The sequence below is a fragment of the Amblyomma maculatum genome, chromosome 1 (assembly GCF_055883805.1).
Source record: "Amblyomma maculatum isolate TAMU_Amacu chromosome 1, ASM5588380v1, whole genome shotgun sequence".
NCBI lineage: Eukaryota > Metazoa > Arthropoda > Arachnida > Ixodida > Ixodidae > Amblyomma > Amblyomma maculatum.
Genome location: NC_139344.1, coordinates 157,303,723 through 157,331,431, shown reverse-complemented (window position 1 = coordinate 157,331,431; position 27,709 = coordinate 157,303,723). Strand labels below are relative to the sequence as shown.

Here is a 27,709-nt window from a genome sequence, read left to right as displayed (position 1 = left end):
TTTGTGCCTTCCTCTTGGCGCGGTTCCGGCGATGGTTGGAGGCGGAGGGGTCTGTGGCGGCGGAGTATGAGCCATGGCAGCAACGGCCGGAGTTTCTGCATCTCGCGGTACTCTCAGTCAGTCGCCCCGCGCGATAAAATATTCACGGCGCGCGCCAAGGGGCGAGCGCGTCCGCGACGCTCGCGAGAGACGGATGCCAAGTTCGCCGCATCCTCCTGCGGCTGATCTCGGCCGGTGCACGCGCTGTCCTCCCTGTACACCCGCCCGCCTCGCTCCCGTCGGTGTCGACACGCAGCACGGACGAAGGGGCGCTCCGGACGCCTCATCGTCACCGCGGAGCGGGCAATAAGGAGCCGTCTTGGAAAACGAAATGATGGACGTTTAAGTGCTGCACCCCCAGGAGTTGGAATGCCTTTCTTCGCGCAGTAAATATAAAAGTACGCGGTGTGTTCGGGTGTTATGTATTAGTGGCGCGGGGATAAGGAAAGGAAAGAGGAACACGCCCCTCAGGATTATTAGGGCATCTAGCGGCAAAGGCCCGAGAAGAGCTGTAGTAAGAACAAGCGCTACCACCGAAGGCATGCTTCGCAAAAGTATGGCGGCGGGGCCCGAGCGTACGAGGTAATTAGGCAGGCAGCTAAGCGCACACGATGCGACTAGACGCGAGCTCCAACGTCGATGCCAGGAGGCGAGCACTCGCCAACTTTGTTCGTTTCAATTAGGGCCCGTGCATCATTTGCTCCCGAAGATCAAGACATTCAGAGTGCTCTCGGTTCATTTCTGTGTGTTAGGCTTGCGCATTCTCCTAAGGACCTGTTTGCTCCCACGCGAGGCTAGTGTTCACGCCGTGAGTGCTCTGCTACTACGCGGAATGTGTGTCCGCTGATTTTGGCTCGTCACGCTGTTTGCTTTCGCAACTTGATCGCGCTCCTCGCGCAAATAATGTAAGTCCGAGTTTATTCCCAACGCAGTGCGCTCGTTACTTGGGAAAATGCTGTTTGCGTTCTTCGCCTCATTTCGCGATCATGGTCATTCCTATATACTGATTCCTCTTCAAAACGCAGCGTTAGATACGGTGCCGCTACGTGGGTGTCGCGTGCAACAGTCGACTTGCCGTGGGTGATCAAGCTGCGCTATCTGCTCTTTATGCGCGGCAGCCGAAATGTTGGACAAGCCACGAGTGCGCCCGCACGAACCGCAAACGCCAGCAGCGCGCCCACTAGGCAAGAATAGAACGTCGCTGTGTTATTAGTTCCAGGTCCATCACACTCGTGGGCGATCGCAGGGTTTAGCGCTGCTCGGCGCGAACTTGAGCTGTATCAAACGAGACATTTTGCATGTGTGCTTCCAGCTGGCCGTCAGTGTCTGCAGCACCTTCGACCTCAACTTTTGTTCTTTTATTTCTCGCTTGAGCCTTATAAAGCGATTAGGAAACCGCGTTGCGGATCGCCCTCGCAACGCGCTTCTCCGTGCGCGGTCTGTCAGAGGTGAATTGGCCTCGGGCGCTCGGTCTGGCGCTCGGTGCGCGCTTTGTGGCAGCCCTAGGACGAGCGGCGACCTCTCTTATTGCGCTTGAAACTGCCGTCGGAGTGAAGCGTGGCGACGGCAGCCGGACAAATAAGGCAGCAAGCCCCGCAGGAGGCTGAGCAATTGTTATCGACTCTGCTGCCGTACCGAGCCCTATCGATTGCGGTCTTGCTTGGCTGGATTTCCCATATGTCTTCTCCAAATGGCACGAGTTTGTTGTGCTCCTTCCCGCTGTCGGCATCAGACGCGGCGGCGCGCCTTTGCTGTAACAACGCTCGCGAACGAAACGCAGCTTGTTGGTATGGAGATAGAGCGCGACATCGTGATTCCGATCCATGGCGTAGACCATGTTCGTGCGCGATTCCGGCTATTCGTTTTCTCCCCGTACGCTTCAGTGGTCCCGAGCCGCACGCTTTCAGAGAAATAAAAGCGACTTCGCTTTTCTGTCTCTTCTGAGAGAGAGATAAAAAAAGAAGAAAAATAAGGGGGGGGGGGGGGGGGAGAGTTATATACAAGAGCGGGGCAGAATACGACACAAATTTGCAAATCGTTTCCTTCGTTTGATTATTGGCAGGTGTCTTGAAAGGAACGTTGCGGAATTACTTTCTAGCGTTCTGGCATCGCACTCGGTATGAGCACAAAGAGGCCTAGCGGACCAACAGAAAATATTATCATTCGCCAAATTGAACAGGTCGTATTTCGCCCTTGGAGGAACAACGAGGCAGCGCAAGGGGCAAAATGAGAGATCACCGCATTACTAAGACCGGCTGCCGAACTCACATAAACTTGGCATCACGGCAAGATCTTTGTGGGCCTATCCGTATACGATGAATTCTGAATACAGCCAAGAAACTGCACTCTCTTGTTCCTTGGCTCGTTACAGTTTTGAACATTCCACAGTCAGACTACGCAGCCTTTTTCCTGCCTTCTTCGCAACTTTTCTCCGCTCTGGTTTTACTCTTGTTTCGCTCTTTTTTTGTTCCTGTCGAATGGCTATGTGAGTTAGATTTGCCGAACGTCGACACAAGTGTTTTAACGTGATCGTACGCCTGACAGAGCAGAACTTTCTCCAAGTGTGCATTGCGTACAACTAATCGTTTTTGTTCGCCGGAGTGGATGGTCCACTTAGGTTAGAAAGAAACTCTGTCTATGTTGCTGCCCTTCACATTCCCTTGTTTTCTTCAATCTGGATTAATGAGAGCTTGGACATCAGAACGCTCGATTGCACCGGCGGTTCTTGATTTTCTTCGGAGACCTTTAATGATTTAGTTTATGTCGTCGACGTCCCACAGCGGCTCAACCTGTGTAGGTCTGTGTAATGGAGGGCTTCAAATAATTTTCGACAACCAGAATTACTTCTAACGTGCCTTGACAGAGATGTCTGCACGTATTATTGGCGCTAGGTGGCAATGAATGCTTTGTTCGTTCGGTATGTTCGGGCCATTGCAGAGGATGGTATAGCAAGCATTGGGCAAATAATAAAAGTCCTTGTGTTTAGTTTTGGCGCTTCAGAACACCCTGACGCCATGTTTTGCCCCGTGTGCATCTTCCTGTTACAATAATCAATTCCCTTCGAGGAACGCGAAGCGCGCATGTTATTACACTCTTGCTTAAGTTAAGACCAATAGTGGTTGTAAACAAATTGATGCTAAAGGTAACCTAGGATGCTTGGCCAGTTGAGCTGCAGAGCACTGAAATTCGTAGCTTTTCGTCCGCTTTCTCGTTCACCAAAACTCGATTCGAAATTTTTTCCCGCTCATGTATATAAAAGGCTAGTCTCGTCAGCCTTAAATGGAGTGTAAGCCGGCATGTTTTGGCTCGTGCCAGATAAGTTATCTAACTGTAGTGATTGTATGTTGAAACAGTTTGGTTGTACCAAGCGCAATGTCGCCTTTTGTCCCACTTCCTACATGAGTAATACGTACCCAGATAATCCGCTTCTCAGGTACAATGTTGATAAGCATAACATAACAGGCGAGAAGCTCGAAAACTAACGGAACTACCGAAATATCTCAGTGAAAAATATCTAACAGAGAGCTTGCTTGCTATTAGCTCAATATTTTGCCCTGTAAGCGCATATACGTTCTGTCGCACTCGTTTTGCTTTCCAAATATCTACTGTATGCTTCTCTTCCAAACGGGTACTCTGAGTGTTCCTTTTTTTATTTTTTAGGATAAAAACTAAATATCATGCGCACCTCTCTGTTTCCATTGTTTTGTTCAAAAATGACACCATTCCGTTAGGAGAAACATTTCCTGTTTATCCGCTCGCGTTCTCTTCCAGAGAATTCTCTAAGGCTTAGTTTTGCCTCTGTCGCTATAAGGACATGTGCGCGGGTGTTCGGTCTGTTCCCGTGTCACACGGCCGGATTTCCAGCCAGCGGAGACTACAAACACGAATAAAACGCATGGGGCTCGTTACTGCTTTTTTGCCATCAACTTCTGCCTCATCGTATAAAAGGTGAAAAAAAAAAAACAAAAAAAAAAAAAACGGATTCGTTCCATCGTCTGTCAGTTATGAGGCCCTACTTTGAAGATGCTTATGTCAGTTTTGCGTTCTATGTGAGCCGTGCGATGCTGCGCTTAGATATCCTTCTAAGCCGACGCTCCAAGCACATTTCCATCCGCATTCGAATGGTCGTGCCTGGTTCCCTCGGGCACCAGCCGCGATGGTACCTTTATATATATATATATATATATATATATATATATATATATATATATATATATATATATATATATATATATATATATATATATATATATAGCCGTGTGGAAGATGAAGCGCCACACAGTGCTCACTATATATATAAGGCAGTCAGACGGCAGTTCAAAAGGCAGTCAGACGTGGTGAAGAAATTGAATGCATTGACGTTTCGGCCGCGGGACCGGCTTTCGACGGAAGAAACTAGGTTATAGGCAGTGTCCTATATTTATACGTTAGATCTATTAGTATCAGTACTGATGACGGTCAGCGTCATCGCATTCGATTTCTTCACCACCTCCGACATTTTCTTGAACTTGTTCTCAACCGAGCCCTAAGAATCCCTTTCTTTTTCCTTGAAGGGAAGGGAGGGCACTTCGCCTATATATATATATATATATATATATATATATATATATATATATATATATATATATATATATATATATATATATATATATATATATATATATATTCACGCATTTACTATGCGTCCACCAAAGCTGCAGTGTACATCTCGGCGATGAAGAATCTTCGCTCTGCGAGGCTCTGGGAGAATGACTGACTATGGAGACGATTTCTGGATGTCGCGCTGCAAAAGCGACGCGTGTTCTGCGTGACCGCACAGGCATGCCGGCACTGAGCCGCGTAGTGGGCTGGCTTCGAAGAGGGGTTCATGGTTCGCACTGCGCACGCACTCACAGCCTCGTGGCGCGCTTCTTTGTTCTGTGTCGCCAGCCGCGAATGTGGTCTGATTCGCTCCGTTCGATACTAAAGGGGCGGCGAGAAATGCACTGCATTATCGGAAAGATCGAAGAACAGAGGGGAGCGAGGAAACGTATCGACGTGTGCCGCTGCGTTCGCGTGAGATCGAGTGAAGCAGAAAATCGAATTAGCTGGAGCGGAATTAATGGACGTCAACTTAACGTTATTGAACACTGCTTTTCCGTTTTCTATTGAAGATGAATACGTGTCGCCAGGCTTCTTCACCGGGCACAATAAGGAATGAAGTGTGCCTCTTCTGTTTCTTCGTTCAGCCACAAGAAGTGACAACGTAACAGCTGCCGTCGACGCGAGCAAACACCAGATCGATAGTAGAGAATATTCAGATGATCGTGTTTGTATTTCCGAATCCCTGGAAACAAAATTTAGAGGCTTACTGATAAAAGAACGCGCCAGAGTACTGTTCTATGCCAGCTCAATAACCTAACACTGCTGTCATGAGTTTATTTTCCGCGTGCTGTTGTTGCAAAGATACAGGGGAACAGAATGAAATGCACTATTTTGCTTGCCTTTAAGACTTGAAACGTCGTGAAAGAAGTTCTATAAATTTGAGTCTGGTTGGCTGCTTACTAATGGAAAATAGCAATAATTTCAAGGATGTATTATGAGTAACAAATGGCGAGGAGAGCCTTCTGTCACTTATGCTATGGGGCATATTGCAGAACTTTAAATTAGCGATGAGACATCCCTCAGCGTCTCGTTTTAGCATCTTCCATCCTGATCAAGTAGAAGCTGCATTTTCTAGGAACCATGCATGTATCATTAAAAGACTGAACGCGGGATATCTTTCTATGTGTTCGTTAACACTCTTTGGTACCCGGTGCGGTGAATGAGGGGTTAGGGCGCTCCACTGCTGATCTCCGGAACGTGGGTTTTATCCCGGCCGCGGTGACTGCGTATCGGTGGGAGCAAAACGCTAAGCCCGCGCTCGTCGAAGAACCCCAGGTGATTTAAATTAATCCGGAACCGGCCTCCATGGCATAAGCCGATTCGAGACGTTAAAAAGCACACGCCACCCTGTAGTACTGCTTATAATATCGCGTGACTTGGTCAAGTGGCTTCCTTAGTCCAAGGTTGGGTATACGCGTTTCTTTGTCCGTACTAAAGTGCATGTCGGGCTAGCGAGCGACTTGAGCCCGGCCCTCACTGGAGGGCACTTCGCCTCAGGACAAGCACCAGACGGGGCCACCATAAAGCAACTCTCTTCTCAGCTGGCAGCGATCTGTGTGGGAGCACTGGGCGTCGTCTATCTCTGCGCGATCGGGCGTTCTCCGCTGCGCGCGGCTTGAAAGACGGAGGCGTATAATGCGGCATATCTGATGAGCGTTTTCTCGGCATTGGACAGGGAACGAGAGAAGCTAGACAAGTTGTATGGCGATATGTGTTTCTTCTTTCGGGATTTGACACGCGGTAGAGTCACTGCTTTTTCTTTACTCCTTGCGGAACGCTAGTCTTCTTATGTGCTTAGTATGTCACAAGGGTACTTTACCCAAATATTCTAGGGCAAAGCGAATGTAAACTTGTACCGCGACACGTCTGCTGTTCACTTCTGATTGGCATATGCGCTTCCAATTCTGAATGGAAAGTTTACACTTTCTGCCCACATTATTTACTTCTCTCGATTCATGTTCTTATGTTTTATTTTGTTTACGCGGCAAAACAACGCTCACTCTCGGTGTAGCAGGATTGCGCCTTGCTTTCTTTTCCTGGTTCTCACTAGCGGTGCATGAGGAGAAGCTTGTTTCAATGGCAAAGTACGGGAAGCCACTAACGCTTGCCGGTGATTTTTGTTTACTTGTAACACGTCTGTTTTGCATTAATTTTTTCCTTCCTTCCTTTTTCACTCCTGTCTTTTTTTCCACTCGTTTCATCTCGCGCCTTTGGTTTCGCGCGCTATCCCAAGGCCTTCAGCAGACGTGACGCCGTTGCGCGTCCACCTACGACAGCCAGTCCTTGGCGAAACTAAAAAAAAAAAAAAAAAGCAAATGAAAAAACGTGGGAGGCAGTGGGGCTAGCCGTACGATCGAAAAGTGTTCGCTGCGCAAAAGTGGATTTCTGCCGAAGTTGCCGACGGCTATGGTTCGCGCCGGCGGCATTATACGGTGCCGCCGAATGCAGCTCCCCGCTGCGGGCCATTGTTTGCGGGACGATGGGTCCTGGGGTAATGACGGGAACGCGTCCGGAGCGGCGCATTACCGCGTCCCGTCAAATGGTCACTCTGCCAACGGCAGCGTGGCCACCAGCGGCCGTGCATATTTGATGTGTCCGTACTCCTTGGCCATTCGTGAACACCGTTCCGGCGTCCGGTAATGTGACTCGCTCAGCGAAGGCGAGATTGAACTCGTATTGATTCGCGCGGCGTCGTCCTGGCGTTTCCCGGTGATCGCCTGCTGTATTACGACGCCCCTTCGAGTTTGCGTCGAGAGTCGCCTGAAGCATTTGCCCACCACCCTCCTAGACTATTTCTCGGAGCGACTTGAGCCTGAGCAGCTCCCTTCGTATTACGCGACTGAAGGGATTGCGGTAGCGTTCTTCGGTGCAGGAAGGAGAAAATACTGCACTCTGCTGACCTTCTTGCCTCTGAAAAAAAAAAAAAAAAAAGAGTTGCGAGATTGCTCGCTTGCTGCCGGGGCCAAGAACAGACAGCGTTAACTACTCCTCCTCACCTTGACAGGCCTCGCTCCCAAGTCCATAGGCCAGAGAACTAGATGACGTGACTACAGAATGCGCATAGCCATTGGCCAGTACGGCTGAACATAGCAGTGCTTCATCACCGTTGGCCGGTCAGGTAATCACTTGACCCCAGACTCTGTGGCTACTTTCTTGAACTCATTGTTACGGGAGCCATAATAGCATCACTGCTACTACTGTTATCGCAATGATGCAGACGATTCACAACCCCTCTGTCAACTATATCACTGCTTTCGTGCTTGTCTAACTAGATAACTGTGACACAAGGTCTAGCAAAGAAGTTTATTTGGAGACCTCTCATCTTACTCTATTTGCAGGTTTCGTCTGGTTACAGATGAAAAGGAAGGAAAACATATATAAACTCGTTGTTCTACACTGAGCTCGTGTGGTTTTTTTCCTTCCTCTTTGTCCTTGTCAGTTAACCATATTTGGTTAATACTTGTGCTAATAACTCTTCTCTTTATTATAAGGTTTTAGTGTGTTTTCTTACCGTTAAGAAAATATAAACGTAAAAAAAAAATTCTGCCAACCAGCTATCAATAGAATACCGGGGACGATAGCAAAATGCCCACAAACAAGGTTGGGACATTTGAGCACTGAGCAGAGATAGGAAACAAAGTCATGAACAAACCACATCAAATTTGAAGACAGAAATATAAATAGGAAATAATAAGCACCACAGTAATTAACACCGCGCAGTAGATAATAGAAGGAGATGTTACTGTTGTTTTTAAAGTTTATATATATATATATATATATATATATATATATATATATATATATATATATATATATATATATATATATATATATATATATATATATTATATCTACAAACAGCTTTGAAAGCGGGGCTAATAAGGCTGGTTTGTCCTACTAGCGAAGCCCGACGTGCGCCATTCTACCTCGAGATCTGGGCGGTCGTATTCGGTATGGGAGCACTGAAGTGTTTATCCGCGACCGCAGCATAGTTAGGCGTCATGACAACGCACGCGAGGCGCTACTTCCACAGCCCGAGCTGCATGGCCGACATGCACACATGCGCGCATCTCTCGTGAAGAACACATAGCCGAGGCCGTCGCGTAATCGCCGGCAACTATACTTGGCCCCATGGTCGGATCAAGACGCGCGTCCGGCGCGCGTCGTTCCGAGAAGGCCGCCATAAACCTATCGAAGAAACAAGCAAGCAACGCCGCCGACAGACAGCGACGACGCGCCGCGCACCATCGGCGGCCTGATTGATGCGAGTGCCGGCACTTTCCTCTCCGGGGGCATCCAAGAGGGGCGCGAGACCGCAGGATTCGTTTGATTTAGTAGCGCCAGGGGAAATATGCGCCGAAGGATGTGCGCGATCATGCGGCCGGCTGCCACCCCCATCTTCGAGCGCCTCCTTCACGCGCCCAACCCTTCTCGGATTAAATATTAAAATCGAAACGCCTTCTCCCGCGATTGACGGAGAGACCCGAGGCCTCGCTCCTGCCATCAGCGAGCAGCAAAATGGCCGCCGCCGGGATGAGACGTCCGTTCGAAATTAATATTGTAGCGCAGTGAGCGAGCTTCTGTCCGAAGTCTGGAAATGTTTCAGCCGATCCCTTCACTCGGTTGACCGCTACTGGATTCGCGGTACAGTTGCTTGGAACTAGCTACGAAAAAGCCGTCAGTGAATGAAAGTGGAATGAGATGGTGCACGAGCTTTTCAGTTAGGGCCCGATGTAGAGCAGGGAGGGGGGCACTGCGAGACAAAGCAAATGGCACGTTCGGTTTATTAATGTAAGTTGAGATGATCCGTTCACTCACGGGGGGGTACTTTGGATCGTTTCTGTTGGTGACAGTGTTAGACAAAGATTTTAGCCCTTCGACGCTAGGCACAGACAACATCGTCTAAATTTTGTCTGACCGATGACGTTGTCCCTACACTTATACAAAGTTCTACTGGCGAACGTGAAGCTGTACAGGCGTCAGAAGGCTTGTCTAGAGCGCGATACTGTGCTGGACAAAATAAGTGATATTTCAAAATAGATACTATAGGTCTCACAGGCAGCGCCTGCGAAGTGGCATATGCATCAAATATGACAGTGACGGACACAGCCCCTAATATGCTGCGCGATTAATATATATATATATATATATATATATATATATATATATATATATATATATATATATATATGTGTGTGTGTGTGTGTGTGTTTGCGTTACTCGTTCCTCACCAGAGCGTTGCAGGTAACTAGACAAGCCTACTGACAGTAATAATCAGAAAAAAAAAAAGCTGTTCAAGCCAAGTTCTGAGGATTTATAGCAAAATGTAGCCACGAGAGAATTTTAGGTCTAGTTCTTCCGGAACGGTGCGGCGGAGTGACGATGATTGACGAAATATGGAAGACGACGACACGCGATGAGAGCTAACAGATGAGTTTATGTGCACAGTTTACAATATATACAGCACCTACAGCAAGGTTAGGCAGAACATGGACATGGCTACATCGACCTAGCCGAAGATGTCGCGCAAAGTCATAGCTCAGAACCCTCGACTGGACCCTCGGTCTCAGTTTTAATGCCTCGGGGAATTCCGCCCGCGCCAGCTCGCTAACTATTCCGAATTCCTCGGGCGTATCCACCTTCTGCACAAACTCCTGGCTTCCTGCTACGCAATCTGGGTCCCATATTCCAAGTTACGAGGTCTTTTCTCGCCGAGCATGAACCTTCCCGCCATTTACCTTGGCGCGTTTCGCCAGACGTTTCGTCGAACGTGCCCTCGCCGCTTCGAGTTCGAGCTCTATGCTGCTTTGTGTGCACGTTATAGCTCTTCTATCGATTCGAACACATGTACGGAGGCGCGGCCAATGCGACCGACGAAACACACCGTTTTGATGAGGCGATCCACATTGTCGCCCTTGCTGTCGTTCACTCCATGCCTTTGCGTACGTGTTGATCAGGGTATTGGGCGCTGCAGCCGGTCATGTTAACATGCCGCTACATCTCCCAACTCGGGATCCTGATTTTTGTAGCCGATACTTATGACACACCGCTGCTTGCTTCAGCTGAGGGTCTTGGATTTTACAACCTGTCCTTTAGACGCGCCGCTGCTTGGTTCAGCCGAGGGTCTTGATTCTCGCAGCCGATCCTTGTGACACCAGGAATGAAGCACTTGCTTTGAGCGCCCCTCTCCGCTCCGTGCTGTAACAGTGGTAACGTGTATTTCCTTTCTTGGAATTACCACGTTTTGTGTCGGTTCTGATCGGTCGCACTTTTGTTATTAACATGGGCATATGTAAAGGGACCTCTCTCTTTTTTTTTTTTTTTTTCAATTTTGCATATTGCTACGAAGCGGCAAGCCGATGAAAACAGGAGAACAAAGTACAGAGAGAAGATGTTGGATGACCTTGAAATGACGTTTAATGAACCTGTTTGCGGGCCTAGCGCGAGCGCTCCTGCCCGCGCCACTGCCTGCTTTTTCCTTGATATCGTCCGTAGCATGAACCGAGGCCACGGAGCGATCGTCTCGATCGTGGTCGAGGAAGTGTACGATGTTCATGATTCCATGGCATGATGATGGGCGTGTCTGGACGCTTGAAGAAGAAGAGGAAGAAGGAAGAATAGAACGGCTTGCCGGCACGATGATTCTCGGTGAACCTTGGCCCAGGACACTCTCGGGCCACACGTTGCCACGACTCGATGACGGAGGCCAAGGCACGCACCGCGTGGCATAGGCAGGGGAGGATGTCTTGAAATGTAGCGATGTATTGGGTCGTGGGGTCTTTGGTCGGCACATCTGGTCAGTGGGGTCACATATGGTTGTTCGGGTCTCTTCTTGTGTCTTGTAGTCATGTGTGGCGTCTCGGGTCAGTCTCTCCTTCGTCGTGTCTTGTGGTCGGGGCGGAGGAACGGCAAGGTCTTGCTGTTTCCAGCAGGCTGGGGAACAGCCATGCGATTCCTCCTAACCTTTCGCAGACGGCGCAAGAAGTCGTAGGGCGCCGAAGCTCCGGACCAAGATGAGGGGGTGATGATGAAGTACCCCGCACCTCCAACCAAATTGTACGAAGCGGTAAGCCGATGAAAACAGGAGAACAAAGGACACAGAGAAGATGTTGGATGACCGTGAGATGACGTTTAATTAATCTGTTAGAGGGCCTAGCGTGAGCGCTCCTGCCCGCGCCACTGCTTGTTTCTTCTTCCTTGATATCGTTCGTAGCAATATCTTCGCATTCTGATTTGCACTCCTCGTGTCATTTGCTGTCTTGTTGCGTGAAAGAAGGAGGAACAGGCTCCCTATTTACTGTAACTTTTTCTACCTTGGGAAAAAGCCCGTACTTTTTTTGCCGTTTCGATCATTTCTTTTGCGTCGAGGATTTTTGAGGCGTACAATTACATCGATTACATCAAAGTGATGTCAATAAAATAAAGCCTTAGTAATACCAGCTTCCTTAAAGGGGCGCTTAATACACAATACCAAGTAGACTCTAGACTCACTGTTTAGCGTAACGTTCTGACAACTGTGTCATTTCTTCAACGAGAACAAACGTCTGCAAGCCGGACAATTGGGTAAATACGAGATGCACGTGGCGCAAATAACAGCGAATTTATGCAACTGCTGCTCTGTCGTGTCTAGTGTGCTGTCTCGCGGAAAGCTATCAGCGCCAATTCGCTGTCAATGGGCTTGTAATTACTGTAAACAAAAACACACACACACAAGAAAAACAGCGCTGCAAGCGCAGCCAAGAGTGCGAAGAGTATAATTAAAACAGCGGAAAGGTGACAGCGAAGAGAGCAGGGAAACGATGGGCGCTAAATCTTTCACCCTGTATTGTGCGCTATCTGGCTTACTGCAGCAGCTCAAAGCACCAAGTTCAGAACCGCGCGCTCTTTACTTCCATTTGCGCTCTGCTGTACTTGCCACGTGACCTGGCTTCGTTCTCATTTTAATCACTGAATCGACCTTTGTGCAAACTGTCGGCGTTCTGCAAGATGTCTGCGCATGCGCGCACGCCATCAACGTTGTGAAGCACCGTGTAGGCGCGGGGTCTCCCGCTCTTCTTCATGCCCGTAAATCCTGGAAAACCGCAATATCTTCAACGGGAAATTTGTTCATGGACGCAATTTTTTTTCGCGGAAGCTGCATCATCACCGTGACCGTACATGACTGCATATATATCCTCAGATCATCTATCCGCAAAAACTTACTTTGTTACCTGGAGTTCGTTATATGGTTTTCCTGCGGCAAACTTAATTACTCGATGCAGGCGCAGGACAAACTGCGGAAGGTTAGATAGTTTTTATCCTAATGCTCATAACAGCGTTAACATTGTGGGTAAGCGCTGAGACAGTAATGTCTCAGTATAAACCGAATGTAACCAAACTTTGCTTAAAAGACTACGCTGCATACATCAAGGTTTTTAGAAAAATATATATGGTTTGTTATGGTATATATATATATATATATATATATATATATATATATATATATATATATATATATATATATATATATATATATATATATATATATATATATATATATATATTTAAAGGAGCCAACAGTCTACGAGTCCCAGGTAAACGTATGGAGATATTATTTTTTTTTTTTTTTTAGTGTGCTGTAGTTCATATTGACCAGAATTTGTCCTGTTATGATTATTTTAGGAAAAAGAATGTAATGCTAAGCGGAAGGAAAAACAGAGCGCCGATGGTGGGAGTCTAACCCACGACCTCCGAATATTGAATTGAATTCAATTGAAGTTTATTTGTACCAAGTACAGTGTACATGACACAGGAGGCGTGAAGAAAAAGCGGCCACAAGGACAGCTTGAAAAAGCCTCACGCCACCGGCTTGGCATTTGAGGAGCACAGTCATCGACTTGGCGTCTGTACAACACATACTTTGGTTACCACACTAAAATATGTTATATATACACATAAAAAAAAGAGTCAAAAACGTCCAGTGCTCTGCCAAGTGAACTACTGAAAAAAAAAAAAAAAGTAATATCTTCATACGTTTACCTTGGACTCGTAGACTGTTGGCTACTTTAATTGTATCATAACGAGCCCCTCATCTCCCCTTCAATTTTTTGTATATATATATATATATATATATATATATATATATATATATATATATATATATATATATATATATATATATATATATATATATATATATATATATATATATATATATATATATATATATATATATATATATATATATATATATATATATATATATATATATATATATATATTGTAAGGTACCGCGAAGGTCGGACTTGGGGGATCAGGCTTTATTGCAGACCTGAAGCCTTGGTCGCACACTGCAGCCAAACACACTCCGCGATGACGATGGGTATCTACAAGAGGGAGCAGGATGAAGATGAAGCAGCACGTTCAGTCGTGTGGAAGATGAAGCGCCACACAGTGCTCACACTATTTCGCCCGCGCAGTTAAAGCGGCCAGCCTGGCCGCAGTTAGTCCGCAGGATTGCGCCGAATAAAAGGTTTCATACGTGAAACGTGGACAACTTCAGTGCCACGGTAACGACTGTCCGGAGGAGGGTGAACAGGGGAGACGCGATAGTTGACCGGGGAGGTTTTTGCAAGAACTGTGTAAGGACCAATGTAACGGTGCTGTAACTTGTCAGAAAGGCCAGGAGTGCGTAATGGGGTCCAAAGTAACACCTCGTCGCCGGGACGGAACGAAACTTGGCGATGGGTTGCATCATAGCGGCACTTGCGGTCTTCCTGGCTGGCTTCCGTGTTGACGCGAGCAAGCCGGCGAGATTTGGCCACTCGGGAAAGGAACTGGTCAGGAAGAGAGGGTGAGGAACTGGCATGTGTAGAAAGGAAAGAGGCGTCAAGAAAGGTAGCAGGAGAACGGCCGTAAACGAGGAAAAACGGGGTGTAACCTGTGGTCCGCTGTACAGCCGTATTGTAGGCGAACGTAACAAAAGGAAGTATTACGTCCCAGTTTCGGTGGTCCTGGTCGACGTACATAGACAACATGTCAGAAAGCGTGCGGTGGAACCGCTCAGTCAACCCATTGGTCTGGGGGTGATAGCTGGAGGTCAATTTGTGATGTGTGGTTGAGGCCTCAATAACTTCGGCTACAATCGTCGACAGAAATGTCCGACCACGATCGCTGAGAAGCACTTGAGGGGCCCCATGGCGTAGTACGAGCGATTCCAAAAAGAAGGTCGCGACCTCATGTGCTGAGCCATTAGGCAGAGCAGCGGTCTCAGCGTAGCGTGTTAGGTGGTCGACGGCGGTGACGATCCAGCGATTACCTCGTGCGGACAATGGAAGTGGCCCGTATAAGTCTATGCCAACAACGGCAAAAGGAGTAGCTGGGCAAGGTAGCGGCTGTAGTAGGCCAGCAGGAGGAGAAGTGGGCCGTTTGCGGCTCTGACATGGCAGACAAGAGGCGACGTATTTTGCCACACTTGAGGCGAGGCCTGGCCAGAAGAAACGGCTTTTCACGCGGTGGTAAGTTTTATGAAAGCCTAAGTGACCGGCTGTAGCATCATCGTGGAAAGCCGCCAGGATACGGGTGCGAAGCGCTCTCGGAATAACGGGGACCCAACGGGTGCCTTCAGAGCAATAAGTATAACGGGACAGCACGCCGTTGTCAAGTTTGAAATTTTGGAGTTGTCTGCGCATCCTAGCGGTAGGAGGGTGAGAAGCACCGGTGAGAAGGTTGATTAGGGAAAGACAGTAGGGATCGGCTTGCTGGTGTGAAATAATTGCGTAGCGATCTGGAGCAGCGGCAGGAGTAGCACAGGGGATGTTTGGAGCTCTGGACGACATTGCGACGCCGAGGGTGCACGCAGGAAGGCGCGAAGAAGCACTAGGTGGAGATTCTGGGAGCGGGCAGCGGGAAAGAGCATCGGCATCTCGATGTTTGCGACCTGATTTGAATATGACATCAAAGTGGTATTCCTGCAAACGCAGAATCCAACGGCCCAGGCGTCCAGTCAAATTTTTGAGGGTTGATAACCAGCACAGAGCGTGGTGATCGGTAACGATCGTGAAATGGCGGCCGTAGAGGTAGGGGCGAAATTTCTGAACTGCCCAAACGACGGCGAGGCACTCTTGCTCTGTGATAGTGTAGTTGCGTTCCGCTGGTGTTAGAGTTCGACTGGCAAACGCAATTACTTTTTCCCGAGAAGCGGTGTCACGTTGCAGAAGTACGGCGCCGATACCGAGGCCGCTGGCATCGGTGTGGAGAATGGTAGCAGCAGTGTCGTCGAAGTGAGCGAGAACAGGGTCCGAAGTGAGGGCATTCTTTAGGGTTTGGAAAGCTTTTTCGCATTCTTCGGACCAATTGAAAGTAGTACTGTCGGTAAGGAGGCGGTGGAGCGGTGCAGCAATGGTAGCGAAATTGCGAATGAAACGGCGAAAGTACGAAGACAGGCCAAGGAAACTGCGTAGTTCCTTAGTCCGCTGAGGGCGTGCAAAGTTCAAAACTGCAGCAAGCTTGTCAGGGTCGGGTCGAATGCCATCGCGGCTGACGAGGTGGCCCAGGATCTTGATTTCTTTCTTGGCGAAATGACACTTTTTTGTGTTCAGCTGGAGACCGGCGGATGCCAGGCACGTTAATACTTGATCAAGGCGGCATAAATGATCAGAAAAAGTCGCAGAGAAGATAACTATGTCGTCCAGGTAGCACAAGCATGTTTTCCACTTAAGTCCTCTAAGAACAGTGTCAATCATGCGCTCAAACGTAGCGGGGGCATTACAAAGTCCAAAAGGCATGACATTGAATTCGTAAAGCCCATCGGGAGTAGCGAATGCGGTTTTTTCTTTGTCGGCTTCGTGCATCGGTATCTGCCAGTAACCGGAACGCAAATCCAAAGTGGAGAAATATTCGGCGCCCTGAAGACAGTCGAGGGAGTCGTCAATTCGTGGCATAGGGTAAACATCTTTGCGAGTGACTTTGTTAAGTGCGCGGTAATCAACGCAAAAACGCACGGACCCATCCTTTTTTTTGACCAAGACAACCGGAGATGACCAGGGGCTAGCTGAGGGCCGAATAATGTCTCGTCGGAGCATATCATTCACATTATCTTCTATGATTTTGCGTTCTGATAAGGAAACACGGTAAGGGCGGCGCCTAACAATAGAAGTACCTTCTGTAATAATGCGGTGCTGTGCAGAAGACGTTCGGCCCAAGGTCGGAGAAGTGGCATCAAAGGAGGCTTGGTGTTTTCGAAGTAATTCCTGCAATATTAATATATATATATATATATATATATATATATATATATATATATATATATATATATATATATATATATATATATATAGTTTTGTAGTGTTCTGGCCAGAAAGGAATTCTTTCAGGCCTTGTAGTGGGGCCCGTCATTGGACGAAGTAGTCGGGCGAACCCTTCGCAGCTCAGGCGTTTATTGCCATTCTTGACCTGTACGCACCACTGGTTTCACAAGTGGTTCAGAAAGCGCTGCCACGCTAACGAAACAAAAATTGCAAATTAATAAAACAATATTCAACTTTGTTCAGCTTCCAGGCGGATAATGCGGCATGCTCAAGAACGGCGCGAAAATGTTTCAAATTTGAGTTCGCATACACTGGTATCTGATTGGCGATGGTCAATGGCGGTGTGCGGAAATAGTTAAAATGCCCCAGGATACTGTACAGGCAAAGCTTGTTTTCAGCTTCGGGTAATAATTGGTTACGTTTTGCCCTCAGACGAATACGGTCAGCGTATGGTGCAGAGATGCGGAGACAAGCAAACAAAGCATGCCACCTAGAGTATTCAGACCGCATTCCAGAGGGGTCGTCCAGCTTTGATTTTTTTTTTTTTTTTTTTTTTTTTTTTTTTTTTTTTTTGCGGCGTGCTGCTGGAAATGCGTAGAATGTCGCGTAATCCCTCCACATTCGCAATCTGACCACGCAGGCGATTTCGGTGCGCTGAATTCCCCCGAGGTGTAAGCTAACTGTAAGTTGAGGATCGGAGCGCTGGGTCCGAATGGTTAGAGAAGTGTGGAAAGCATAGTTGGCCGCCGTTCGTCGCCGCAATGTATCGCCCTCAGGAATGGCAATCTGCTTCCTTTCGTGCAAATGCACTACCGAACTCTTGGCTAGCTTCGCTCCACGTATCGCGGAAACAATTGGCGGGCTCTTTATCTTCATCAGCTGGTGGCTCTTTTATAAATTTCGAGAGGACACGCTGCGATGGCGGGGCTAGGCCGCCGCGAGCAGCCCCCGCAGTGCGGGCAGCACTGCACGCAAGAGCACCGACAGGCCGAAAATGAATCGCCTTGGCGAGCGTCTCGCGACGTGATGTGACTTGTTTACAGCTTGTTACAAACTGGGCATAGTGACGCGGCTGTTGCCGTGCGCCGCGTCAACCGGACGGGGGACAACGTGTCGTGCTCTGCGTCCTTTCTTTAGTGCGGAAGGAAATTTCCTTTTTTTTTTTTTTTTCCTTTTCTCTTTGGCTTGCGAAAATTACTGATCTGAAAGCAACCACCACTGACTCGAACGTTATTGCGGGTCATTCCTTCGAGACATACATCTAAACCATACTCTTTCCGCTTCAGCGGGGTAGCTTTCCCGGCCCAGAATTTGCTTTTTTTTTTTGTTTCTCTGGAGGGGGTTTTGTTTTATTTACATTCTTAACTTCGCTCTATACGAAACAAGCAGGATGAACTCGTTTGTTTGTTTTTTTATGTTTTTGTGCGGGCGTACAAGGCACGAGGGGACTAGTAAAATGGCGCGCTGTCGCTTTGCCGTAGCACCGGTACAATTTTTTTTTTCTTTTTTGGATTTAGCTTCTTCACGGTGCCAAAGTACATTATTCGCAAGACGTCTGTGTGCGCTCATGAGCTCGTAGCTGAATACGTTCTGGCCACCGACAAAGCCAAAGGCATTGTCGCAGCGCTCTCGAAAGCGGGTGTGTTTGGGTAAACATCAGAGAGAACAGTGGAGCGCTCGAAGCAATTTCCACTAATTGGTCCGTAAGGGAAACAAAAAAAGAAGCTAATTGCCTGTTTCGTGCTCGCATTTCTTGCTTGCATAGAAAGCAGCCACCGGTTCCTGTCCGAAGCATGAAGGCAGTGGCGCTCCGGTCCCCTTCCACCGATTGTCTGGCCGTGTAAGACGAGCCTGAGGGCTGCTTTAGATTGTCTCGGCTTATGTTGAATATTAATCAGCGTGACGGAACGCTCTCTCGATTGAAGCGAATCAGCGAAATGCAGAAAGCCCAAAATTTGTTTCGACACTGCACGTAGGGGCCTTTTGTTCGCGTGTAATGATGATTACTGGCTGTTTCCGGATCCCTGTACAATGATCGTGATCATGCAGTTAACAGGCGGTGAGTCGCGCAGTTTATTCCGTCAAATGTATGCCTGCGGAAGAAGAGGAAGGGGAAGAGATTTTTTTTTTTTTTTTTTTTTACTCTCGAGACCTCCATGGCCAGTGGGGCGTTGTTTCAGAAAACGACATTTATGTTTCAGGCTCCTCCAATTACAATGGAGAACCATGAATCGCCGAACCCAATAAACTGGTCTTCTCTTGTAGGTCTTGCTGACGATATGCTGAACAGGGCATTGAGCCTCCGATTCATCATGTTATTAGCTTCTTAGTTTTCCTTTTTTTTTTTTTTTTACTTGATATGAAGCGTGCCACAAGGAGGATCCTGAACTAGTTTCCGCCATGCGGGGTTCCACAGCGCGTGCTGCGTTATAACCCTGTATTCACGACGCCACCGTGGCTGCAAAGAATGAGAAAAGCAGCGCGAACTCAGGAAGCACGGGGGCGTACGGATTCTTGCCCCCTTTGTGGCTTCGTCGCGCTGTTTGAGCCGAGGGGCTTGTCGTCTCCTCTTCATTTATGTCCCACTACCCCGACAAAGATGCGAATGCTTAAAGAGCGAGCAGAGGAAAGCACAGGTTACTCTCAGGATTCCGTCGTGGACGACTCCTTCGCGCCTTTCTGGCCTCTTCCCTGGCACGAAAAAGGGGGGCTGCAGAAAACTTGCTGCCTGTAGAGGTAAACTGCACGCACTCGCTAACGGGCCCTCGACATTTTAGTCAAATCGCTTTGGTCATACAATCTAGGAAACTCCGCTTCACAAACTGGCTAATTTCAGCAGCCACTTTTCTGATGCTTGCGGATGGTTGCGCCTTCTTTTTTTAAGCTGCAAAATGAAAATTATATCCTGCTGACTCATAATCTTCTGAAAATCATTTTGTTTTTCTTCTTCTACTACTAAATTTACCTATTGGACTGTTATGTCTATGAAGTTTTGATAATCCATATCTTTAACCGGTTTTAATGTCAGTCTATTGTGCGTTTATCAACAGTGTCGAAGTTTGTAACTGGAACACAGTTGATTTAATCAGCACGGGTCGGTCGCACAATAATCCGTAATCACCCGAATTTCGGTCAATATTTTGCCATTTGTTTATACATGCACGTTATGGTCATAAGCGTAAACAGCAAGAGTCAGTAGGAGGTTAGTAGGGGGAGGGTACGGAGCGCATGAGCTGCTGAGGGATTATTTTTCCAACCGTATACGTACAATGATAGCCATGGCACCAAATATTATTCCTTTTTTTTTTTTCTTTGTTTTCTCCGTATATAGTTGACGGCGCAGCCAGAAGGTTAAACCGCTCGAAAATGATACTCTCTCTCCAGGGTCGGAGAAGCAGTGATGAGGGCCCGTTGCAAAATAAAAATTAAGAGGGCCCCTATAACCATCACACTACCCAGTGTCATGCTTGAGACTTACGGCTTTTAAAATTTCCTACAGAGAATGAATATTTACTAGAAGAATATGCGGACTGTTTATGAACATGGCCTGAGCATATAAGGCAGTTTTTCTACAGAAACTGCGATATTACATTCTATATACTAACTTAATCGATCGCTCAATTATTAAATCAATCAATCAGTCAATTTTTATCTTAATGTGCGCGGGAACAACCATATGGTTTTGGTATTGCAGCACAAATAAGAATAAACATGCATCCGCAAGTTTTGCACAGATAGAAGACAAAAGAACGAACAAATACAACGTGAAATGGAATACTAGGTAAAATGAGTCACGTAGAGATTGAAAGCAACGAGAAAGATCCCTTGAGAAACAACACAAAAAGCATTCAAAAGAGAAAGGAACAAAATACAGTCAGATACAATAAAGAGATACAAAGGGTCATATACGAACGCACAGTGTTATAATAAAAACAGGATAGAAAGAATTTTGAGAACGTAGGCAAAACTATGCAATCATTGAAAGCGATACAAAGAATCAGATTTGAGGACGCAGTGTTAGGGTTAGTATACCAATAAAAACAGGCTAAAACAAAATTTGAGCAAAGTAAAACCTGGGCTAGTTGGTGCATTTGAACAAAACAGAACAGCTCCACTGTGCATTCGTGTTTGTTAGCGCTTCAACGCCTGTCGTGTCCGTGTCTATCTGTACATTCGTATTTGTTTGCGCTGTGGAACCTTTTCTTTTTGTCCAATTTTGAGAGAACAGACAAAATTAAATAGGAGAAAAAGCACAAGGAAAGTAAATACAAATGGCTTGAAAAAAGAAGTAATATGTGATAAAAAGGACTGTTCAGAATAGGAAGCTACGAACTTCCAATAAAAACGAAGTGAGCAAGTTTTCGATGATGTCAAAGCGAGGGAAAATAGAATTAAACAGCCTTTGCACTTAGTCCGGAGAGGAGTGGGAATGCAGAAGTGAAGAAACTTGAAATGGTCTGAATTCCCTCATGCTCTTCCGCGGAACACACAGTAGGATGCGCTTAAGGATCTCAGATCACATAACGTGGTCATGGAAAAGTTTGCACAACAAACTCATATGTGCCCTGACACGACGGCAGTTACGAGAAGATGCAGCGAGTTACTCCGTGTGCAGCGACAGCTGGAAGTTGTGCAGGAGAAACAATGCTAAAATATGCGTAAAAATATGATGCTGTACTCGGCCGACTTTGTCACAGTTCGATTTGCAAGTACCTTTGCAAATAACAGACGCGTAAAATACATCAAATACTATTTATTATTCCAAACGCTGTCATAATGTGGGAAGCTGTATCTTTTCCAAATTGTGGTGACTTTAGAAAACGACAGCGTTACTGAACTGGCACAAAATTAAAGTTTTAACTCGCTCAAGTAATCAGTAATATATATTTACGTTCATACATAGTCTCTGCATTTAAAAATACACTGTAATTGTATTTTAAACATAATTTCCACTTCTAAAACAGGAGAAAACATTTTCGCATCTCTCACGCCCCTTTTCTGCTTTCAATTTACAGAATAAATTTAAATTTTACGAGATAGCGTATGCAACTCGTTCCACCGAGAAGCCGCCGCCGCCGTACACGGCGGTCGAAAAATATAGGGTGCGTTCTAAAAATTGGGAGAACACTTAAGCTCCGCCTTTAAGAGTATTTGTGGGAAAGCGTTAATGGCTCCCGTTTGCCGGCTCCCCATGCGAATCCTCGTCCCCGTACATGCACTTTCCTTCAACATAGGGGGAACACTTAAGCCGTGCTATCGCGTCTACAAGCGAAGCTTAAGCGTCCTCCTATTTTCTTTTTTTTTTTTTTTTTTTTTTTGCAGAAACGTAACCTGTTGACACAAGAAATAAAATATAAGTTTAGGTATTTTACAAAAAATCAGTGGTGCATGTATTGGTATAACATGTCTGCTTTTTTTTTTTTTTTTAATTCTACATTTAAGCAAGTGAATAAAGGTATTTGCGTTTTTATAAGTGCTTTCGATCCTTTCGTTGGGAGTCTTTCTTCATGAGATCTTGAACGTTGACCCGCCTGAGAATTTTGCGTCTCCACTTACAGCGGCGACAAATTACTAAGGCGGCTGTCAGCTATGCACATTTGTGATCTGTAGCAAATAATTTATTGCTTTTGTCACAGCTTTCACTGCTTACGCTCAGAGTAATAAAACACACAACTAACCTCAACAGCAGCAATGACAGATGACAGTTGGTTTGCCAACTGGTACGAGCTGAATCCCAACTGAAAGTCAGCTAGAACCCGTCGATTCAACTTGAACTGAGACCCGCTGACTTCCAGCTGGTTGGAATCTGGAGCCAGTTAATGCCAGTTGAGTACGAGCAGGGACGAGTTGAGACGAACGGAAACCAGTTAGAACCAGCTAAAACCACTTGGATATATATTTTAATCCATTTCTGCGAGTACAAAGTTTTGTACTTTGACTGACGCAATATAAGGGTGGTTTTGGGGTTAAGCGATGAACAGCTTTTGAAGCATTCGACATTGCAATACATAAGATTTAATATTAATCATGACAAATCAGGAAGGAGATGATTTGACTATTTTTCAGACCGAACCTCCAAATCAATCACTTTTTCTCTAACTATAGGAAGGGGGGGGGGGGGGGGGTTCTGAAAGTGGAGGGCCCGGTTCATATGAACCGTTTGAACCCTAGATAATCTGTAACTGTGCGTCTGTGGAGATTATTAGCAGCCCCGCCCTGATGGCGCGTTTGCATTGACCCTGCATGCACACTGGCGATCTTTTTCTGTGCTTTCGGAGGTACCTAACGACGCGTGCGTGTGTGCGTGAGCGGGCTTCTCCGGTTCCTTGGGATGCCGAATTCCGCGAGCGTTAACCGCGCAAGCCATTAGGAATACCGCTCACGCCCCAGCGTCTACGCACGCGCCTGTCGTGCGGAGCGCGCGTGCACCCGTGGGCCCACCGCTGATCCGGCGCGGTTGTCGAGCGCTCGCGACTTCCATTTCGGAACGTCCCTTTTACAGCTCTAAATATTTGCAGCAGGCGCGGAGGGAGAGCCATGCGTCGGTATAAAGCCTGCGCACTTAAAAAGGGCGACGGCAGCGCGTGTTTTCCGGTCGTGTTTGCCCGTTCAGTTGGCAGCCCGTCTCCACGGGCGGCTCCGGGTCGTGAATTATACGAGTTGTCGGCTCTAGCTCGAGCGCAGCGCGCGACGAGCTTCGCAAAGTCCACTTTGCAGCCGGCTTGAAGACACGTTGCTCCCCTACCTCGTGCTTAAGCTCCGCAAGTTGCGGGCTTGAGCCTTGGCTCGCTAACACGCCCCTGAGCAGTGGAGGGGGCAGAGGGGAAATTTTGTTTACGACTTTGCGTATAAAGCGTTTCTTTGGCTTTTATGATCGCCGGGAGGGCCTTTCTGCGGGGCGACGAGGCCATCGTAGCGGCCCCAGGGAGACGCCGCGGGGGGCCCACGAGCGCCAAATTGCGCGCACCGCCGCTACGGGCTCTTCCTCGCCGGCCGGCCATCGCGCGCCGACCAAACCAGCCTTGAAAATCTCGCCGCGCACTTTTAATTAGGACTGCCACGAGCCTGCCTCGTTTGCGTCTGAAACGGCGCCCCTCCTGCTGCAGATTGTTTACGCCGCCCGAGGAAACGCTCAACTTGCTCCCCCTGCTTTGTTTCTCCAGCGCAGTTTCTCCGGCGGCGCTGATTCTGCTGAAGCGCGCGCAACTTTTTTTGTTTTACTTCTTTCTTTGTTGGCTGAAAATTTAGCTAAATATGCGTGTGCTCATTCGTAAGAGATGCGCGTTACACTGTTGCTTGCACCAGGCTCACATATCTGAGTTCCCTTAAACGGCTCTGTCTCGGACGCTTTCTTTTTCTCGCCTCTAATTAAATTTTTCATGCCTGCACCCAGTTCGTTCTGTTGTCGAGCCGGCCCGTCCTTCATACACTCAAGGTTGAGTTTGTGAGCCTTCACTTCATCCGCCACTTTTCGTTGAGCGTCAGGGGGCATCAACACTGACGTCCGTATCACATGCACCGCAGCAGTCTTCCTCCGCGTTGATGCTGGGGAAGTGGGGTCGCTGTTATTTCTCCTTTGGTTAGCGCAGCCTGTCAAGCCGCTGTGTGCAGAACAAGCAGCAACCCGAATATTATTACGAGCGTGCACAAATTAATTGCGCTGCAGTTTCCCGAGGAAAAGCGTGCGACCACGCGCTTCATCATCGTGTGGATATGTGCAGGAGACGGGGAAACATGTCGGAGAGAGGTTTTCATAAAAAGTGTCCTTACCTACCTTGCTGGTTAGGTCGATGTTAACCCCGAAAATACCACCGTCAGAAGCGTGTGTCCTTACGAGTCAAGGTCTCATACGCGAACATACACCGGTTACTGTCTTGCATGTTTGCAAAATCAAGTATTGCTGTAAAAACTACAACAAAACGGGCATGTTTCCCGCACACCTTTCAGCTAACGAACTCTCTGTCCAGTCGCTGTGCATGGATATGGCGCACATCAGATGTTTGCGCGTTTTCTGCGGCTGTGTGACGTGTAGCTTGCATGGCGTCCCTCTGGCTGTCGAACGCCGGATGGGGCAGGGTTCTAACGAATCTGTAAGCTGTCGCTCGTCACCTGCCCCCCAAAGCACGGCCATTGGCGTCGGGGGCGAATGCGGCCTGAACTTGAGCGATCTACCGGGTCACGGCTTAGAGAGCGTGCACAAGGACATTGTTTCGTCGACGTTGTTTCTCCTCGCAAGCTTCACTGGCGAGAGCAACCAACGTCACTAGCCTCTGAGCAGCCACACTGCACGCAGAGCTGTTCATCCGCGTCGCTGGCACGAAGCTGGCGCCGGCGCTGCCGGTGTCCGGACCAATTTGTGCAGCCGCTTCACGGCGGCTTCACGGCGACGCCGATTTCAGTCGGCCTCCATTTGCCTCGATCGCCTTTCGCAGAGGAGGCGGCAGTCTACGTATGCGACCTCTTCTGGCGCTCCAGCGGTGGTCCGGGCGATTTGATCGAGTCGACCGCTCTTGTATCCTTCACACATAACCCCCCGCGGCCCGGAATGTTAATCCTTCAAGCATCGGGCCTCTGGTTCGGGCGCCATCCAGGATGGTCTACGCCAGCCAGAAAGCGCGATAGCTCGCTTGTTGCATATGCATGCATTTAACAATTTCGTTTCATTATGTTCATTCAAAAGACCGCAAAGATCTATCCCTATTGACACTCATCCTAGTATAAACAAATGTTTCAAGACCTCGGACCATCCCGTCACCCTCATTTGTTGAGTTTATTCCAAGAGAGCCCACCTGGATCATCATCGTGTTATGGCTCATGGGCTGAGGAAATGTTTTCACCAGGAATCGAACCACTAGCCTTCCGATCCCCAGCCTAGCGCGCAAACCACTACGCCACGCCAGGCTCGTTAGAAGCCGATCGTAATTTTTCTTTCATAGCGTGAAGATAATAGTAACGATGAAAACGACGATGCAGTCAGTGATAACGTAAATGATGATAGTAGCGATGACAGGGATGGGGAATTTAGTTCATAATGATGACAGTAGCGATAGTTATGATGTTGATGGTGACAGTAGGGTCTACAATGACGATACAATTAGTGAAAACAGTCCTAAAGTGGCTGTCGTCAGTCGTGCAATTTTCAATGCCGAGCATTCAATGCCGGAACAGAGATGCATCAGCTGCCGTCAGCGCTTCGGAGGGTAAATAATTAACTGAAGCGAGATCTGCGCTCTCGAAAATGTTTCTACAGGGCGGCTGATCTATGTGCTGCCTCCGAGTAAGTCAGCGCTCGTTGGAGGTTTGTCCTTCATTGTTCGAGCTCTTTCTGCCTAAACATTGTATTCGATTTCCACGTTTGGCAACGATCGTTCCGCAGTGCACTGAAAAAATATTTTTATCTCGCAATTTCAGCGGCATAGTCATGTCTACTTGGGTGCATAGGCTACACGTGCGCACTCGGCAGAAAGTAGGTCAAACGAATGCATTAATAGCCTTCATTGTCGGAGTGCGCTTAATGTGATTCAGATAACACTGTCGCTGTTTGCAAATTCTGTCGCAAAGTTCCGTGAACTTTTTTTATTTATTTCGCATAAGCCTGTTTTCCTGTTTTCGTTACTTCAACCGTAAAATTTGGACGACCTTTCGCGTCACCAACGACGGTTGCTGAGGTTTGATACCGGCAGTGGGTGTAGCCTGCATCGATGGGATCGATACGCATAATTCTTAGCACTATAGCCTTCATAAAAGCATCTATTGGGCGCCTCCTGCACAGGACGGGGGTTAACGTCATCGCGCCACCTGTTCTGCGTCCTCGTCAAGACGGGTCCCTCACGCCATTGCGTGGAGCCCGAAGAGAATGCGTCCATCAGCGATGTTCCTCTCCCCAATGCTGCCGGATAACAACCTATAAATGGTGTCGGAAGGTTTCTTGCAGAGAAGAAGCACTATGAAACACGTATAACCTTTTTAAACTTTCAAAACCAGCCAAATGCGCGACTTCGGCTGGCTGCATCGCGTCAACACGGAACAATTCGGCTTCAAAGCCAGAAGTTGTTTTGACACTGGCGTCTTACGCTTATATTTCAACGTGGCGTAAGTAATTGCAGTCAGTTTACTGTCGCGAACTGCTGCAGTAATGCATTTGTCGCCGGCGCATGTAAAACGCCGCCAATGTCGCAGCTATACGCTAGAGAAACGATGCGCTCACCGAAATCAGCCATCCATGAGGCTGCAGCGTGACGGCTTTAGAAATAGCATGCTCTTGTAAACCTCCGCCTCCGCTTGTATGGCCTCCACTTCGCTGCAAGAACCTGCGAAATGGAGTGTACGCATAGAGGAAAGTTTATTCAGCGCTCTCGAAGGTCGCACGGCTGAAGAAACTGTAGTCAGTGATTCAATCCTCGTGTGTCAAGCGGTCGAGAAGATTCGGTCGGCACATTATTAGGAGGTGACACAATTATTCTGGCTGTTCCTATAGGCCTCATCGAAAGATTGCGTTCAAAGCGCGCGTTATACTTTGACCGGTTGTGTAGGTTTCGGTTCTGCTGGACAGGCCACCATGGGAAACTGTCCCTGGCAACGTTTACCGCTAGAACCCTAGCTAGTGAAGCTAGTTTAGCTGTGCTGTTAGAGGAACTAGAGGGCATGGAATGGGATGTCATAGGGCTTAGCGAGGTTAGGAAGCCGAATGAGTCATATACTACAGGACGGGCATGTACTGTGTTATCGAGGTTTACCGG

At 47.7% G+C, this 27,709-nt stretch overlaps 1 protein-coding gene across 3 annotated transcripts in view; it reads left to right on the top strand.

Moving 5' to 3' along the window:
- Window positions 1-27,709, top strand: part of LOC146204717 (GTPase-activating Rap/Ran-GAP domain-like protein 3) — a 444,973-nt gene that overhangs the window by 106,078 nt on the left and 311,186 nt on the right. The window lies entirely within an intron of this gene.